An 18,271-nucleotide genomic window follows, 5' to 3' on the forward strand; every position below is an offset into this window, starting at 1 on the left:
ATATTAATAGAATAAAAGTTTTGATTCAAGAAGTATGTAGAGTGGGTAATAAAAAAATTGAACCTATTAAATGAGCGCTGAAAGGAATATGTGGCGCTCTCTGGGTAATACATCGTTTTTGGTGGCGAATTTAGATTTTATGTCCCAAAAACCCCTGCTTGCCAAATTTAGTGTTATTCTCCATGCCTGTTAGGAAATATTCAAGAATAAATAAAATAAAAGTTTAACTTTGACACCCTGTATTTCGGTTATTATCAACTTTCGTACTAAGGTAAGTTAGCTTATATCGACCTATTTTAACCTCAGGAATCTAAGGTTAAACTATGGCCCATTCTTTACCAAACACCCTGTAAAGGCTTCAAAATTACATAATTATTTATTAAATTGTACTATTGAATGCAACACAATGTCGATGTTAATAGATTTTAATATTATTACTCAAAAGCAGCATGACTTCCCTGCTCGAAAAAACTGAAGGGGTACTTGTCAAGACGAGTGACACAGACCGAATCATTCGGCCTGTGTCACATGATTCGGTCTGTGTCACTCAACTTGACAACTACCCCTTCAGTTTTTTCGAACATGGAAGCCATGCGGCTTTTAATTTTTAATTATAAAATCTATTAACATCGACATTGGGTCGCATTACAATATCACAATTTAATAAAAAATTATGTAATTTGGAAGACTATATATAACTGGTGGGCTAGTTTCAATTTCTACACAGAATGTCACAGAAGATGATCTGACTAGAACGAAAACGTTATGATGTTATAATCATTTGGATGACTTTTTAAAAGTTTTTTAATAAAACTTATATACCATTATACAAACCGAAGTTTCTTACTTCTATGAAAGTTTTTATGGTATACCTACAGCCATTCACTGGGACTTTCCCTGTAATTTGTGCGGAAAACTTACATGTTCGGGAAAATAATACTTAATGTTAGGTAAATATTGTAATTTTATCCTAAATTTAAATTACTTAAACAAGTCTTTTTAACTGAAACAAGTGCGTCATCAGTAACGAGTATTCCCGCTGTAGCTTTTATTACTGCTTGCAGCCTTCTTGGCATGCTTGCACGTAAATTTTGGACATATTTGGACATATATTGGAAAACGAAGTGTGCAAATTCAATCCTGCAAAATGGAGGATATTCGTGGAGCCATCTTTAATAAAAGCCGATAATATTAATGTATATGTGTTATATTTAGTAGATTTTAAGTTAAAGTTAAGTAATAAAAAAGTGCATATTTTGAAAAAATTAAATTTTCAGATAGCCAAATAGTTATATATTCCATCGAATTCCAAGACAATCTTCCTTACAATCTTCTTTTAGCTTATATTTATCTCTTTAAGATTCAAAAATAATTAGCTGCCAATATCTGCCCCTTTGGTTTTGCAAGGATTTTTTGTACAGGCGTTCTGCGCTATGAGTTTCAATATGAATCGTTAACAACGCAGAATAAACAAATTATGCTGCAACATTCAAGTAGTAGTCTAAGAACTAGTGAACCCTCCGACTAACGGTCGTCCTGTAAGGCTAGAAATTTGTCTCGTGATAATTCATAGCACACCAAGGCTAAAAACCATGACCTGGCAGGCCTCAGCGGTGCACGTGTATCTACCAGGTGAATCGAAAAGTGCAAATTTAGGGGGTAAAATAAACTTTCTCCTGTAAGGTTTAAATTTTAGTCTGTGTTTGAGTAAGTCATTTAGAAGAAATGTGTACAATGACAGGCGATTCTGAAGAGCATAAGACCTTGCCAGGCGAGGGGAAAGATAAGGGGTTTTTCCTAAAATTATTCTTTTTGCGTCGAACAATTATTTTTTTAGGTTTTTTGAATCATTCCAAACAGAAAAGGTTCTTAGTGATTTTTCTCTTAAGTTAATAGTTTTTGTTATATAAGCGATTGAATATTTTGAAAATTGCGAAATCGGCCATTTTTAACCCTAAATCGGACATTTATCTAAAAATTTCAATATTGACAAAGTACGTAGATATTCCTTAAACATTGATTGATGAAATCCTGAAGAGTTTTTTGCAATAAAATATCGAAAACCCCTTTGTTTTTTTAAATGCTAACCAAGCGGGCGCTAAACTGTAGTCTAAGTGAGGACGTTTGAGCTTGCATAAATTCATTATCTCGAGAATGGGCAAATTTCAAGAGAAATCCTCAGACAAATCGATTTTTGTTTTTGAATTATGTTTATATTAATGAATAGAGAATTAAATAACCTTTCAAATGAGCTATCACACAACCCCTACTCTCATTTAAAAAAATCATCGATTACGTCATCACGCTCAGATGGATGACGTCACTAGTATTATATATATGCCAAAAAGTCCTAATTTAAAAATAAAAATCGACCTGTCTGAGGATTGCTCTTGAAATTTGCCCATTCTCGAGATAATGAATGTATGTCAACTCGAACGTCTTCACTTATACTACAGTGTCGCGTCCGCTTGATTAGCAATTAAAAAACAAAGGGGTTTCCGATATTGTATTGCAAAAAACTCTTTGGGATTTCATTAATCAATGTTTAAAGAATATTTACCTACCTTGGCAACTCTGAAATTTTTAGATAAATATCCGATTTAGGGTTAAAAATGGTCGATTTCGCAATTTTCAAAATTTTCAATCGCTTATATAACAAAAACTAATAACTTAAGAGAAAAATCACTAAAGACCTTTTCGGTTTGGAATGATTCAAAAAACTTAAAAAAAATTTTTTCGATGCAAAAAAAATAAATTTAGGAAAACCCCTAATCTTTCCCCTCGCCTGGCAGGGTCTTAGGCCGATGCCACATTATGCGTTTTGACCGGATGCGTTTCCGCCCCATCCGGTGAAAACGCATAGTGTGACAGATCGGTCCGGTTGCGTTGGAAACGGATGCGTTTTCACCGCATCCGGTCAAAACGCATAATGTGGCATCGGCCTTATGCTCTTCAGAATCGCCTGTCATTGTACACATTTCTTTTAAATGACTTACTCAAACACATACTTAAATTTAAACCTTACAGGAGACAGTTTATTTTACCCACTAAATTTGCACTTTTCGATTCACCTGGTAGATATACACGTGCACCGCTGAGGCCTGCCAGGTCATGGTTTTTAGCCTTGGTGTGCTATGAATTATCACTAGAAAAATTTCTAGCCTTACAGGACGACCGTTAGTCGAAGGGTTCACTAGCTCTTAGACTATAGTTGTTATGACTGTAGATCTTTAGTTATTTCAGTATGGTATTATAAAATCGTAGATAAAAGGGTCCGGTACAGTATTGTTGAAAAATAAAGTAAAAATTAGTTTTGACTTCATAATATGATTAATAATCGAATTTAACGTTGGAATAAAAAATTAGCGGACTGCATCCGCCATTTTGTTTTTTGAAATTTCGATCTCGGATTCGTAATCAGCAACCTCAAAAACCTCCGGATATCAAATTTCGACGGTATTACATACATTTAAAATACATAAACCCGCCATATTACATCCGACATTTTGTTTTTAGCAATTCAGACTACGGATTCGTAATTAGCGACCTCAAAAACCCCTGGATGCCTAATTTCATGCAAATGAAAAAACGCTTTCATATTTTGGCCATCTTTTTGGGTTTTTGGACCACTGTGCGTCGTGCGATATATTTTTGTGTATATCTAATAGTCCAGGGTAATAAGGTTTTTTCCATAAAATACCAAGTTTCTTGTAAAAGGTATATATTAAAATACCCTAAATAAGGGTCACAATACAAAACGTTTTCGGATTAAGGAATCCATCATCAGTGTTTAAAAGCCCTAAAATTAAGTATAACCTAATTAAATGAGATAAAAGTTAAAATTGAGAGAGGTTTTCAAGAACAAGAGGTCATACTTACAAAATTTGCATGCCTGAGCCACCAAAATGTATCGGGTAAAAAACCCTTTAAATGTAAATAATAAGGATGTTTTACATATTTATATAAAATTTATAATTATTTATAATATTAATTAATTTTATAATTAATTTATAATATTAATTTTATATAAATATGTAAAACATCCTTATTATTTACATTTAAAGGGTTTTTTACCCGATACATTTTGGTGGCTCAGGCATGCAAATTTTGTAAGTATGACCTCTTGTTCTTGAAAACCTCTGTCAATTTTAACTTTTATCTCATTTAATTAGGTTATACTTAATTTTAGGGCTTTTAAACACTGATGATGGATTCCTTAATCCGAAAACGTTTTGTATTGTGACCCTTATTTAGGGTATTTTAATATATACCTTTTACAAGAAACTTGGTATTTTTGTGATTTATGGTATACAGCCAGCTACAGGAAGTTTATTTTCCTCCTGGCTTTTTCCATGACACTTTAACTGCCAGGGTACTGAAGCGTACATAAATCCTTCCTCGTACAATATTATAATCTCTGCTGCATGAGCTTAATCGCAGAGTCGAACTGGCGGCATACTTGTTTTAAACTTAGTTAAATCAAAACAATATTTAATTAAATTTAGTAAATTAAATTAAAAATAGCCGAATTAATATGATTTTTCCTTTACGCGAAGAAGGTTTTCTATGATATTATGCACGAATGACACTAACCTCTGAATAAACGTCAAAACATTACAAACCAATTGACTACATGAGCATACTAGATGAGTAAAGCGCGGAATATAGGCAACAAGTTTTTGAAAAAATATGCGCATGTATGCATCTCTTTTCATAAAATATGCACAAATATTGACTTTTATTACAAAATATGCAATCCAACATGTAATAAAATTTAATCAGGTAATAATAGAAAATAGGGTGCAAAAAGTACTACTTTCAAAAAATGGTTTTTATTTGAAAAAATATACAAGTACATAATAAGTAAGATGAACATAGGTAGCCAGATACAATTATTTACTATTTTAAAATAGTACAAAATTAGTTTATAATTTATAACTTAATCATATAGATAAAATATATATGTTACAGTTCAAGTTGATTATCCAGTTGGAGTTGACTCCAACTAGTTGGAGTCAACTCTAACGGCTGGTTTCAGTAAAAGTTGATTATAAATATAAAATGAAGGTTTATATTCAACATTTACTAGTAAAAGTAGACTCCACCTAGGAAAAGTATACTCTTCCCAATGCCATTTAGTAAAAGTTGATTCTGATTCACACAAACAGCCGATTCTAGAAATTAAATGTTACTGAATATGTTCAAATTAGTCTAGGCTGTATCGTCGCCCCCGTTAGGTAAATTACTCCGATTCGAATTTTTTGCACAAACTTACTCAAAAAGAGGTCCTTATAACAAATCTACTGGGTGCCAGGCAGTACCTTGATCGATAAATTGTTTAAACAATTTTTTTTAGACAAATTCACAAAAATAATTTTTTCACTTCACAAAATATTTTTCCTAACAAGTGCAGAAAGTCATACTTTTCCGCACGCGACTGCAGTTTGCCAAACGACGCGGAGTTCGGTAAGCAGTCGAGTGCGGAAAAGAGACTTTCTGCAAGCGTTAGGAACAATATTTTTTCTACGAGTCTTTAAAAAATGACCAAATCTTAATCAATTAATTTAATTAATATGAAAATATATACACAAATTAATTCTTTGACAAGGTTGTCAAAACCAAACTTTTAGCATAATTGGTTAGCATGACGACGATTCAAAACCACTGTTATTGTCTACTGATTTGACTTTCGAATATTATGTCAAAATTATTTTATTTCATCGAATTCTAGTAGGAAATAGTGAAAGAGACTTAGAACAAAAACTGGAACAGTGGAGACAAGCTCTGGAGAAAAAAGGTTTAAAACTTAGTAGGACAAAAACAGAGTATTTGGAATGTTCATTTAAAGATGGAGCTACTACAAATAAAATGGTATCTTTGGATGGTGAAATGATTGTAAAAAGCAATAGTTTTAAGTACCTAGGATCGGTATTACAGAGTAATGGAGAAATAGATGGAGATGCATGCAGTAGAATTAGGGCTGGATGGATGAAGTGGAAAGAAGCGAGTGGTGTGTTGTGTGACAGAAAAATTCCAATGAAGCTGAAGGGAAAATTCTATAAAACAGCCATAAGACCAGGTATGATGTACGGAACTGAATGTTGGGCAGTGAAAAAGAAAGAGGAACAGCGAATGCATGTGGCGGAAATGAGAATGCTTAGATGGATGAGTGGAGTGACAAAGAAGGATAAAATTAGAAATGAGTATATTAGGGGAAGTCTAGGTGTGGCACCAATTGATGCCAAAATGAGAGAGCATAGGTTAAGATGGTTTGGTCATGTTCAACGTCGAGACGTTAACCACCCAATACGAAGAATAGCTGAAGTGCAGATTCCTGGAAGGAGTAGGAGAGGAAGACCAAAGAAGAGCTGGGGGGAGACGATAAGGCAGGACATGTTGGTAAAGGGGATTAACATTGATATGGCCCAAGATAGAATTGTGTGGAGAAATGCAATTAGGGAAGCCGACCCCGCATAGGGATAAGGCAAAGGGAATGATGATGATGATGATCGAATTCTCAGTAGTAATTGCACAAGAGCTCTGAAATTATTGAATTTTTCCCGAGTGACACTTTGACAGTTTTTCGACACGAGCCGAAGGCGAGTGAAATTATGTCAAAGTGTCACGAGAGCAAAAATTCTATATTAATTTCAGAGGTCGAGTGCAATTTGTTGCGATTATTTCATGAATAAAACTGTTCAAAACCAAAATTTTATTGTAATTTATTTATGTAAGTACCATTAAACACACAGTTTTTATAAATATTTGACGATTGAAAGTCATCACTTTTATAATTTTTAAAACATTAATTGTCATTAATGTCACTGAATGTATTTTTTCGTAGCAACGAAGGGCATCTGACGTAATATACTTAACGACGGGGGATTATCAAAAATTATCGATTTAATTCAGATTTATGTAGCTTTCTATTGGTCAGAATCCATATGAATGAAATAATCGCGTTAATTTCATTAAAACATGAACACAATAAGATATATTTGAAATAAATTAGTACCTAAATAATATCTAAATATTAGTTTATTGTATGTAATATAATTACTTTAAGGCCATATTAACATATCTAAATTAACACGCGTGCGGAAAAGTAAAACGCGTGCGGAAAAGTAAAACGCGTGCGGAAAAGTAACACGCGTGCGGAAAAGTAAAACTTTCTAAACTAAAACGAGTTCGCGAAAGTAGACATTTTTGCACGCTCTTAGAAAAAAGGTATTTTGTTATTTTTTTCTAAAATTGATTGTTGTCGAGTTATACGCGATTTAAAATTTGAAAAATGCGAAAATAGCCATTTTCAAGGCTTAATAACTCGGATAAAATCCATTATTATGAAAGTCAGAAAGTGACCAAGTTTATAGCCCCCTCTACAAGATCCAGCAGAAATTTTTGTCACTGTTTTATTACTAAGCTTTATCTTTAATTATTAACAATGAGCGCTAAGTGCGTATTAGGCGGCCGTCAATGGTGAGTGCTAAAGAGATGCACCATTCCAGCCGTCCAACGGTGAATCTCACTCGCACTCACATTGACGGCCGCCTCAATACACGGTTAGCGCTCATTGTTGACAATTAAAAATAATATCTTATTAATGAAATAATGACAAAAATTTCTTCAGGATCTTATAGAGGTAGCTTTAATCTTTGATTTTTTTTAGTTTCTGAGTTTCATAATATATAATATCGTATGGCATTTTTGCCTTTCGGACAGTTCCGGCGCCAATTGCACCTTTAACCCTGCTTCAAGTAACTAGTGTCGATGTACACTAGCCCAGGGGGACCTACGGCTTAACGTGCTCTCCGAGGCACGGTGAGACGACTCGTGTCATTATTGGAAATGAAAATGGTTTGTCTTTGGCAGGGCTCGATCCCACGTGCACTGGCGTATGAGGCCAGCGATTATGCCGTTACTCCACGGCCGCTCGCTCGACTTTCACAATAATTATCTTTAACCGAGTTATTAAACATTGAAGATGGTTATTTTGGCGATTTTTAAATTTTAAGTCGCTAATAACTCGACAACAGTCAATTTTAGAGAAAAAAAGGCCCAAAGGATCTAAAAAAAAATTGTACGAAGTGAAAAAATTATTTTTGCGAATTTGTTTAAAATCATTGTTTATCGCCAAACGTCACTAAAATCATTCATTATTGTACTCATTTGCCCTCATTTTCAGCATTAAAGTATCACTTTGTTGTATTGAAAGAAGAATGTTACTTTACCTGCCGCGATTATTAATCAAATTAACCGAGAATGAATGTAAGTGGTCAATGGCAGCAATCGATTATTTATTTGAGTGAAATTAAAATTTATTTACTTTAATTATTAAAAATATTGTACAAAATTTATCTTATTATTAATAAAATTTATGTCAAAAAGTAAAATTCTGTAGTGTTTCGCAATTATATTTATACAAAATAAATCAAAACTTTACAGATTTAGTAATTAGGTAAGTATACAATATTGATAACTATCGATTAAACATCAAAACCGGCCATCGTGCAAAAGTCATCTGTCATTACTGTCATACGATTTTTTTATTTCGTCTAAAATAAAAAAAAATCCTCAAAGTTGTAAGTAAGTGTTATGATTGACGATACAATTTTGTACGCACCACCTCAATACTCTTTATCGAACGCGTCTGTTGCTCGCTTCGCTTCCTCTGCTCGTAATATCAGACTCGTTCGATAAAGAGCCACTTTACTGACTTGGTACATAAATAACTATTAAACAATTTTTCGACCACGGTACTACCTAGTACCATCTGTCCGACAGCGAGTATAAATCCTCTTTAATTATAACAGGTAGAATGACAAATGAGGTGTCAAAGGAAAGATTGATATCCAAGGATGGTACTAAAGGTGACAAATTTAACCTAGGCTGTCTATCCGTCCGTCCGCGAATATAACTCCTCCGTCATTATAACAGGTAGAATGACAAATCTTCTTCTTCTTTTTTTTTTGTATAGACATCACTTTGTCTGTTTTTTCAATGTGCCTCTAGTAAGTTGTCGTTCCATCGTTTTCGTGGTCTTCCCACTGAACGTCCTCCTATTGGGGAACCGTCTCTCGCTGTCCTGACTACATTCTATTCTATTCTTCTGTTTCTTACCCAGTTATTAATGTTATCCACCTTGCATCTCCGTCGTATATCTGTACTTCTAGCTCTGTCCCATAGAGTCTTACTATCGATTTTTCGAAGGGTTTTCATCTCGGCTGTTTCGAGCAATCTTTTTGTCCTCTCTGTGTCGGGTTGTGTTTCTGCCGCGTATGTCATTATTGGTCTGATGACTGATTTGTAAATTCTGCCTTTCATTTCTTTTCCGATATGACAAATGATGTGTCAAATGAAAGCTTATAATCCAAGGATGGTAATATTTATTTTCTTCTTTCATCCATTAAATCCAATATTTCCTCTGTCATCCATCTTTTGTTCCGTGGTCGCTGTTTTGTGAGCATTTCGGGTGCCGTTGGAAGGGCGTGTCTGATTTCCTCCCGAAGGCGAAAGTTAAGGATGTTTAATTATATGACAGTGTGCTAAAAAACAGTGCGCAAAAGTAAAACCCATTTAAAATACATTGTTACTTCAGACACACTTTAAACCCTTCATGTACTGCTATATATATTTACAATTTTCACACAATAAAACCTTTACATCAGCGGTTCTCAATCTTTAAGGATCATGTACCATCTAAAGTTTATTTTATTATATTTATATATTTTTAGATTGTATAATCAAGATTTACTATGTACTATTATTTTAAGTTTTTGTGTGTTTTGTTTACCACCGCAAATAATTATATGTACCACCGCAAATAATTATATGTACCACCATTGGTACATGTACCACAGATTGAGAACCGCTGCTTTACAAAATATGAGATAGAGTAGATAAAAATTATTTTTGTGAATTTGGTTAACAAAAATTGGTTAAACAATTTTTCGACCGCGCTACCGCGTGACACCCTGTGTATTTGTTATAAGGATTGTTATACGGATGTACATATTTCTTTGAGTAAGTTTGTGCAAAAAATCGAATCAGAATAATTTACCTTACGGGGGCGACGTTACAGACTATACTAATAAGTAGTTGAAACGGTCAAAACAAAGAAACGCACACTCATCCAAAATGCACTTGAGATTCTCGTATAATCAACATTTACTGAATCGATCCAGGTAGAGTCAACTCCAACTAGTAAAAGTTGATTTAAATTTTTAAAATCAACTTTTACTGCTCGTTTCAGTTGGAGTTGACTCCAACTAGTTGGAGTCAACTCTAACTGAGAATCAACTTGAACTGTGACATATACAAGGCACAAAAAGTATTAGAATATTATACAATTTCTCGTTTGGAAATACCATAAAAGGCATTAACAACAAGATACTTTTCGAAGTTTTCCAGTAAAATTGATTGTCCTCAATCAGTAAAAATGTGTTTATACATAGAAAAGGTTCTTTCAGCGTCTACTGACGTAATTGGACAATATTGAAGTTTTGGCAGTATGCTAATAAAAAATCAAATGGATTTTTTGCTTCAAATACTTTTAAGTACAGTAAGGTCTCTTTTTATGCGGATTTTTTTAATGCGATTTTGAAGTTATGCGGTTTGTATTTCATCCAAAAATTTCCATTATTAATAACTAGTATAATTAATATTAACTATTCCCATTCAGATGTCATTAATCTGAGGGTTTGCAAATCGGGTATTCCCCTTGTTACATGATGTAGCATGTAGCTATTACATCAATCTGAGTTTCGCATTGAAAGGTATAACCTGTATAACTTCTTTTGAAATTAAATTTAAATGTTTTTAAAATTTAAAAGTATTTAAGATTTTAAATGTTGCTGATTTCAAGTTGCAGTATAATAAACAGCACATTTTGATTTGTGGATTGAATTAAAACATTAAATCATTAAATTTTAATGAAGTGTCGTAAAGTTTTCTGTTTCATTAGAAGTATTTTTTTCAATTTCAATATCGTTAGTCTGCGTTTTTAATTCCTTCTATAAGATTTTATTTGGCCTAATGGAGAAAAAAAACATCAAACACATACAACTTTTGGTCGACAAACGTCCACCATTTTATGTGATTTTAGAAAACTACGGGACGTATCCCTACTTTTCAATGCAAGTAGTAAAGTCTTTTTTTATGCGATTTTTTTATATGCGCTTTTCTGTAGAACGTATCCACCGCATAAAATGAGACCTTACTCTATTAATTCGAAGTGAGGTATACATAAATAATTGAATGTATGTATATTTTTTTTTCGGCGAGTAGTGAAATATAGATACTTATTCACCTGGAAACCAATGCATTTTATAACATATGCTTACTAAATATTTTTCAAACTACTTAGAAATACCTATCAAATAAACTCCAGAAGAAGCTCCTAGCGTCAAAATTTATGCTACAAAATTTTTTCAAAATTTATGCTCTAAACATTTTTTCAAAAAAATATTATTTTTTGAATAACTCCGTTAGTTTTTATGATATCAGGTTAATACAAAAACCATTTAAAAGGTAATTGCAAGGCATTTAAAACTTTATTAAACTTAATTTTTTAGATTCCTTCTTTTTTAAATTTAATTGGTTAGATTTAAAAAAATCATATTACATGATTTTCGCAGTAAAATTAAACGTTTCTACTTTGGTTATTTTTTAACATACACAAATAATAAAAAAAGTAAAATATTTGTTAAAAAAAACTAATATTTGGTTTTCCATAATTTTTTACGTATATCGAGTATTTTTTGAGCTATTAACAAAAGAAAAGGAAATTTACGAAAATTTGGAAAAATCTTATTTTTTTAAATCAAATTTTTTTTCACAAATATGCATTCTACACCGGTTATAATTTTTTAAGTCATTACTTATACTAATATAAACAAAGTCTTAAAGAGATGTTTACTATAAATTTTTATGTTTGTGAAAATGGGGTAGGTATATTTTATTTTTTACTTTTTTCTGAAAAAAATCAATGCGGTTACCTTTTTTTATCATAACTTGCTTAATTTTGATGCTATTAACTTCTACTGGAGTTTATTAAATAGCTATTTCTGAGTACTTTAACAAGTATTTAGTAAGTATATTTTATAAAATGCATCGTTTTCCCGTTATTTACGCTTAGATACTTAGATCTGAGTACCTACTCACAAAAAATATACATTCAATTACCTGAACTCACTTTGAATTATTATTAAAACAACTTTCGAAGAAGGACTTTTTTTCGCTTTTTAATAGCTTCAATTTTGGTAATACCTAATAACTTGTTTTTAAATTTATAGTTTTTGAATTATCTGTAAAAAAGTGTCTGTCTATCGATTTATGGAGTTATTTTTAATAAAATAATTTGCGCCAAGCAAGCTAAGCCCAGTAAAAGCGTAAGTTGCAACCATGTCACTTTTGTTTCTTGAGGTACCTATTGCAACCTTCAGTCAGTGACTGCACTAATAATTGCGATGGTCAGAGAAAAACTACTATAATAATAGTAGAAACTAAAAATGCGCAGTATATGTTTTAGATTCCTATAAATTTATTTATAAGAAAATGCACGTGAATAATAATATCTCAATAATATAATAGGTACAACATATTTTTATACATTATGCACCTGTGCACAGTGTGCACGTTATATAACAAATCATTGGTCGAGGTCGTATCAATTACTAAAGGTGAATGTCTGGTATAAAACCTCAGGATGCAAAAATGACATCGTTAAGGTTGACTGACTCTATACATAGACATTTTTTATTTGTCAAGATGTTTTCTGTAGGTCAATAGTACATTATTTGCAATATAAACAATAACTTATGGTCGACTTAGTTGATTTTGCTACTTTTAATCTCCTAAATTTAAACTTTATTCAAATTTGCAAATTTTTGGAAAAAAACTGCAGACTAATCATTTTATTTTGGGATGTTTTATTGCAATTTATAGAGAAAAGTTAAAAAAAGACGTTAGAATTTATACAGGGTGATCAATTTATGTGAAAAAGTCCAATATATCTGTTACTATTCAATATATGAAAAAAGTTGTTAATAAAAGTTATAGACACCTTCAATGTACATATTTTAAAATTAGTGAGAAATATACAGGGTCCTCCATAACACGGTGCCAAACCAAAGTTATGTTTTTTTAAATAGAACACCCTATAGTTTATTCAAAATTTGGTTTCTCTATATTTTTTTGATTAAAAAGATATAACACTTGCCTAAGGTTATACCGAGCGTTTGAAAGTTATGAGCACTTTTATTAAAAAATCATACTGATTTGATCGCCCTGTATGTTTCTAACGGTGTAATAAAACCTAATGTTTTTACTGCTTTTGACTGTCAATATTAAAGTAGTTTTGCAAAAGTTTTTTTATAACTACACAAATTGTATACAGGGTAAGTCAAAATGTAAATTAAAGATTTTATTCATTTTTTTAAAAGGAACACCCTGTATTTTATATTACCATCGAAAAGTTCTATCGGTATACTTGCATATTTTTTAAATATTCCCTATACCCAAAGTTATTAGGTTTCGAGATATTTTAGTTTAATTTTTGATAACAATATATATTACTTAGTCATTAATAACAATACTTTAATTTATCAAGAAAACTAAATTAAATAGAAATATGTTCAACGTACTTCTTATATTTCTTATAAAAGCTGTTCAAAGTTACCTCCCATAACGTCTACACAGCCTGTAGACGAGTTTCTAAAGACCTACTCGCGTTTGTAAGCATTTTTGTTATGTGACACTTTGAAAGGCGTTTTTAATCCTTATTTTTATATCGTCAACTGTTGTTGGAGGTATCCTATACACTACGTCTTTAATACCCTGCAGCCCCTGCTCACTACAACGCACTTGTCAACGGTGAACTCGATGAATTATTTCCTGAAAGATGGATAGGAAGAGATGGGCCAGTTCATTGGCCATTAAGATCACCAGAATTGAACAAAGTTGACTTCTTTTTCTGGTGTTATATTAAAGACGTAGTGTATAGGACATCTCCAACAACAGCTGACGATATGAAAATAAGGATTAAAGAGGCCTTTCAAAGTGTGACATAACAAATGCTTACAAACGTCAGTAGGTCTTTCGAAACTCGTCTTCAGGCTGTGTAGACGTTATGGGAGGTCACTTTGAACAACTTTTATAAGAAGTAGAAGAAGTACGATGAATATTTTTTATTTAATTTAGTTTTCTTGATAAATTAAAGTATTGTTATTAATGACTAAGTAATACATGTTGTTATCAACAATAAAACTAAAATATCTCGAAAACTAATAACTTTAGGTATAGGGAATATTTAAAAGATATGTAAGTATATTGATAGAGCTTTTTGGTGATAATATAAAATACAGGGTGTTCCATTTAAAAAAATGAAGAAAATCTTTAATTTACATTTTGACTTACCCTGTATAAAATTTGTGTAAATTTAAAAAAATGTACATTGTTGCAAAACTACTTTAATATTGACAGTCAAAAGTAGTCACAACACTAGTTTATATTACACCGTTAGAAACATACAGGGCGATCAAATCAGTATGATTTTTTAATAAAAGTGCTCATAACTTTCAAACGCTCGGTATAACCCAAGTGGCATATCTTTTTAATCAGAAAAATGTAGAGAAAACAGATTTTGAATAAAATATAGGGTGTTCTATTTAAAAAAACATAACTTTGGTTTGGCACCGTGTTATGGATGACCCTGTATATTTCTGACTAATTTTAAAATGTGTACATTAAAGGTGTCTATAACTTTTATTAACAACTTTTTTTCATATATTGTATAATAACAGATATATTGGACTTTGTCACAGAAGTTGATCACCCAGTATAATGTTATCGGATAACATCGAATGCTATAAATTTTGACGAGAATAAATCTATAGTGTACATAAAAAAGGACCAGGTAATTGATAAAGTATACAAAAATAGCATTTTTTTTTGTTTTTAGTAGTTGCCTAGGCAACATCCCTTACTTCCTGTTATTTATTGATACTGTTTTGTTAAAACCCATTTTGAAAAAATGCAAATCCATGTATGTCTGTCCCAGAGATTTTGTAAACACAACTCCTTAGTTATTTATTAGACCAGCTGAAATAACAAATGAGGTATCGAATGAAAGCTTATAAAAGGACAGTATTTAAAAAATTTGTCTGAGGACTTTCGGTTTTAGAGTTGTAACCGGAACTACTGATTTAAATTCGTCGAAGTAGCACAAGGGATATATTATTCGAAATTCCTTAGCAAGGCGAAACCAAATATATACTTCCGGTTCATGCCTGTCTGTGCGTCCGTCTGTTCATCCAAGAATATAACTTTCCCTACGTTATTAGAACTGATAGAATGACAAATGAGGCGTCGAGTGACAACTTATAACCTGTAGATGGTGTTAAAGGTATTCTGGTTCCAGAATCAATCAGAAGTACCATTTTAAAGTAGTCGAGATAGTACAAGCGATATATTACTCAACCCGTATTAGCAAGACGAAAATAAAAGTATACATTTCTGGTTTTTATATCACTTTCCATTAAAAAGCTGTAATCGGAGGGCCACATTATAGTCGCAGAAATAGTACAGGTGATAGGTATATTAATAATATACTGATTTTAGAAAATACTGACAACGATTTTAACAACGATTTGCCATTAAAAACACCCATTATAGCAGGGCAATAAAAAGAAAAAAGGCTTCAATTTTAGTTCCGCCGAAATCCACGAGAGGTCGTCATTGTGACTTAACATCTCCAATTGTGATGAGCGCGCTAATAACCGGCAAAATAGCTCAAAAGATGGAAAACATAATACATTGCGCAACAAAAAGAGATGAAACTAGTGGAGGTGGAAACGCATAAATTAACATTACATCACATATTTTCCCACCTTTAGACGTGTCAGAGGAGTATGACAACTATCATTGTGACAGTAGAACTTTGTAAAAAAAACTCCTGTCACAGACGTCTAAAGGTGAGAAACTATGTAGGTAATGTAAAGTTAATTTTTCTACAACCGTGTTAAAAATGCAATTTTTGGCACTCCATACGAGCGTTAAAAACGCTACTTTAAGGCACTAGTGCTTTAAAAAATTTTTAAGGCACGGCAGTTCGTATTGACCGTATATGCAATTTTGATGTAATGTAAAAAAAAAATATAAAATTGGAATGTCAGTCAAGTTCAAGTAAAAGGTTTTGTAGATATTGTCCTGTAATTACGTTTGTAGAAAAAATATTGTATGCTATGCGTGTTAAAAAGTACAATTTTAAGGCACTCATGTGAATTGCAGAACTCGCTTTCGCTCATTCTGCAAACTTTCACATGCGTGCCTTAAACGTGTACTTTTAACACATATCATAAATAACTATTATACGTTTATAACGATACTTTCCACCTACACTAGTTTCATCTCCTTTTGTTTCGCAATGTATTATGTTTTCCATCTTCTAAGCTATTTTGTCGGTTATTAGCGCGCATCACTGTATATAGTTAAATATAAATGTGCATTATAACTTTTTAAAAATACGTCCACGCACAGGTCATAGCACAAGGTATACTAAGTCCATTGAGAGAGTGAGCAAATTCAAATACCTAGGAACGTGGCTTTTTAAAGACTGGGCATCGGACAGGGAAGTAAAATGTCGCATTGAGCAAGCTCGACAAGCTTTCGTAAAATTCAGGAAGGTACTGAGCTGCTCAGAGTTCGACCTTACACTGAGACTAAGGTTTACTAAATGCTACGTGTGGTCGGTGCTGCTATATGGCATAGAGGGCTGGACACTCAAAACGAGGGATATAAACAGATTAGAAGCCTTCGAAATGTGGCTTTATCGCCGTATCCTAAAGATACCATGGACGGCGAAAGTCACAAATGTGGATGTCCTTAAAAGAATCAACCAAGAACGTCAGCTTTTCGAAAACATCAAGAAAAGAAAAACGGCGTATTTGGGTCACATCATGCGAAACGAAAAATACCAGTTCCTTCAACTTATAATCCAGGGTAAAATTGAAGGCAAGAGAGGAATAGGACGCAAGAAAATGTCCTGGCTCCGAAACATAAGGCAATGGACAGGGATTACCGACATACAATCACTGATCCACATTGCAAGAAACAGAGAGTTAATGGAAAATGTGATCGCCAACATCCATTAGTGGATTTGCATTTGAAGAAGAAGACAGGTCATAGCCATTTCCTATTTATTACAATGACAGTAGGTACAAAATTCTTATAATTTTTCGGAAAGGAAAATAATTTGAATTGACTATTTCTTGTTGTGTCTTTTACAATACATAATTAAGACAGCATTGCTAGTTAATGGTAAGCAACCAATTATTATTCAGCCGTGTACTATTGGTAAACAAAATTAATTTTTTTAAATTATAATTTAATCTCGAGTAGTTGATAATTATGTTGTTTTACTAATTAAAATAAAAAAGGTCGTAGAAAAAGTATAGCATTCTAATTCATGTAATGGCTATTACTTACTCTGATGAATTACGACACTCGCCTAAGGCTCGTCTCGCAAACTTTATCATCGTGAGTAATAGCCATCATTACATGCTCGTTGAATAATATATGTACTTTAATATTTATAACTAAAAAATAGGTAGTATTTATTACTCGATACACATGAAATTAACAAGTCAAAATTAACTACAAAATTAATTACCAAACTCTAATTTAAGATAGGTTCATTATTATTTACTAAAAAACGAAAAATAAGAATATTATAGAACGTGTCATATTTATTAAAAAAAAACACATACATCTTTGTCAGATAAAATATAAAATTTGAGAGGGGCAAAATATCAGTGAAATATTCATGATACAAGAAAATAAATTGCGTAGACAATGTTTGCTTGCGTAATCCAACATTAAAAAAATATCATAATTAGTTCATTTTCTCCGAGATATTACAAATTTTTCAGAACTCCATCGATTTGAAGCTACCACTTCCATTTTCTTGCGCGCCTCGTCGTCATTAAGAAAGATATCTTTCCCACTATCATGACGACGCAGATACTCTGCAGAAGATCAACTTTTTTTATTTATATTTGATGAAAAAATGGTGTTTTTTTTTAACCCTTAAGTACTAACACTCCGTCTCTCAGACGGCATCGCTTGTCAAAAGTGGGATATTTCCCTTCCTAGAAAATTTTGAAGGTCACCCGTTTATGACTTTTCAAGTTGGGTATTTCTTTAGTAGTATTGAATTCGGAAATTTGCGGCAGGTTGTTATTCGAAAGATATTTAGGCTCAAAATCTGATTTCC

This window comes from Diabrotica virgifera, chromosome 3 (genome assembly GCF_917563875.1).
Source record: "Diabrotica virgifera virgifera chromosome 3, PGI_DIABVI_V3a".
Classification (NCBI taxonomy): Eukaryota; Metazoa; Arthropoda; class Insecta; order Coleoptera; family Chrysomelidae; genus Diabrotica; species Diabrotica virgifera.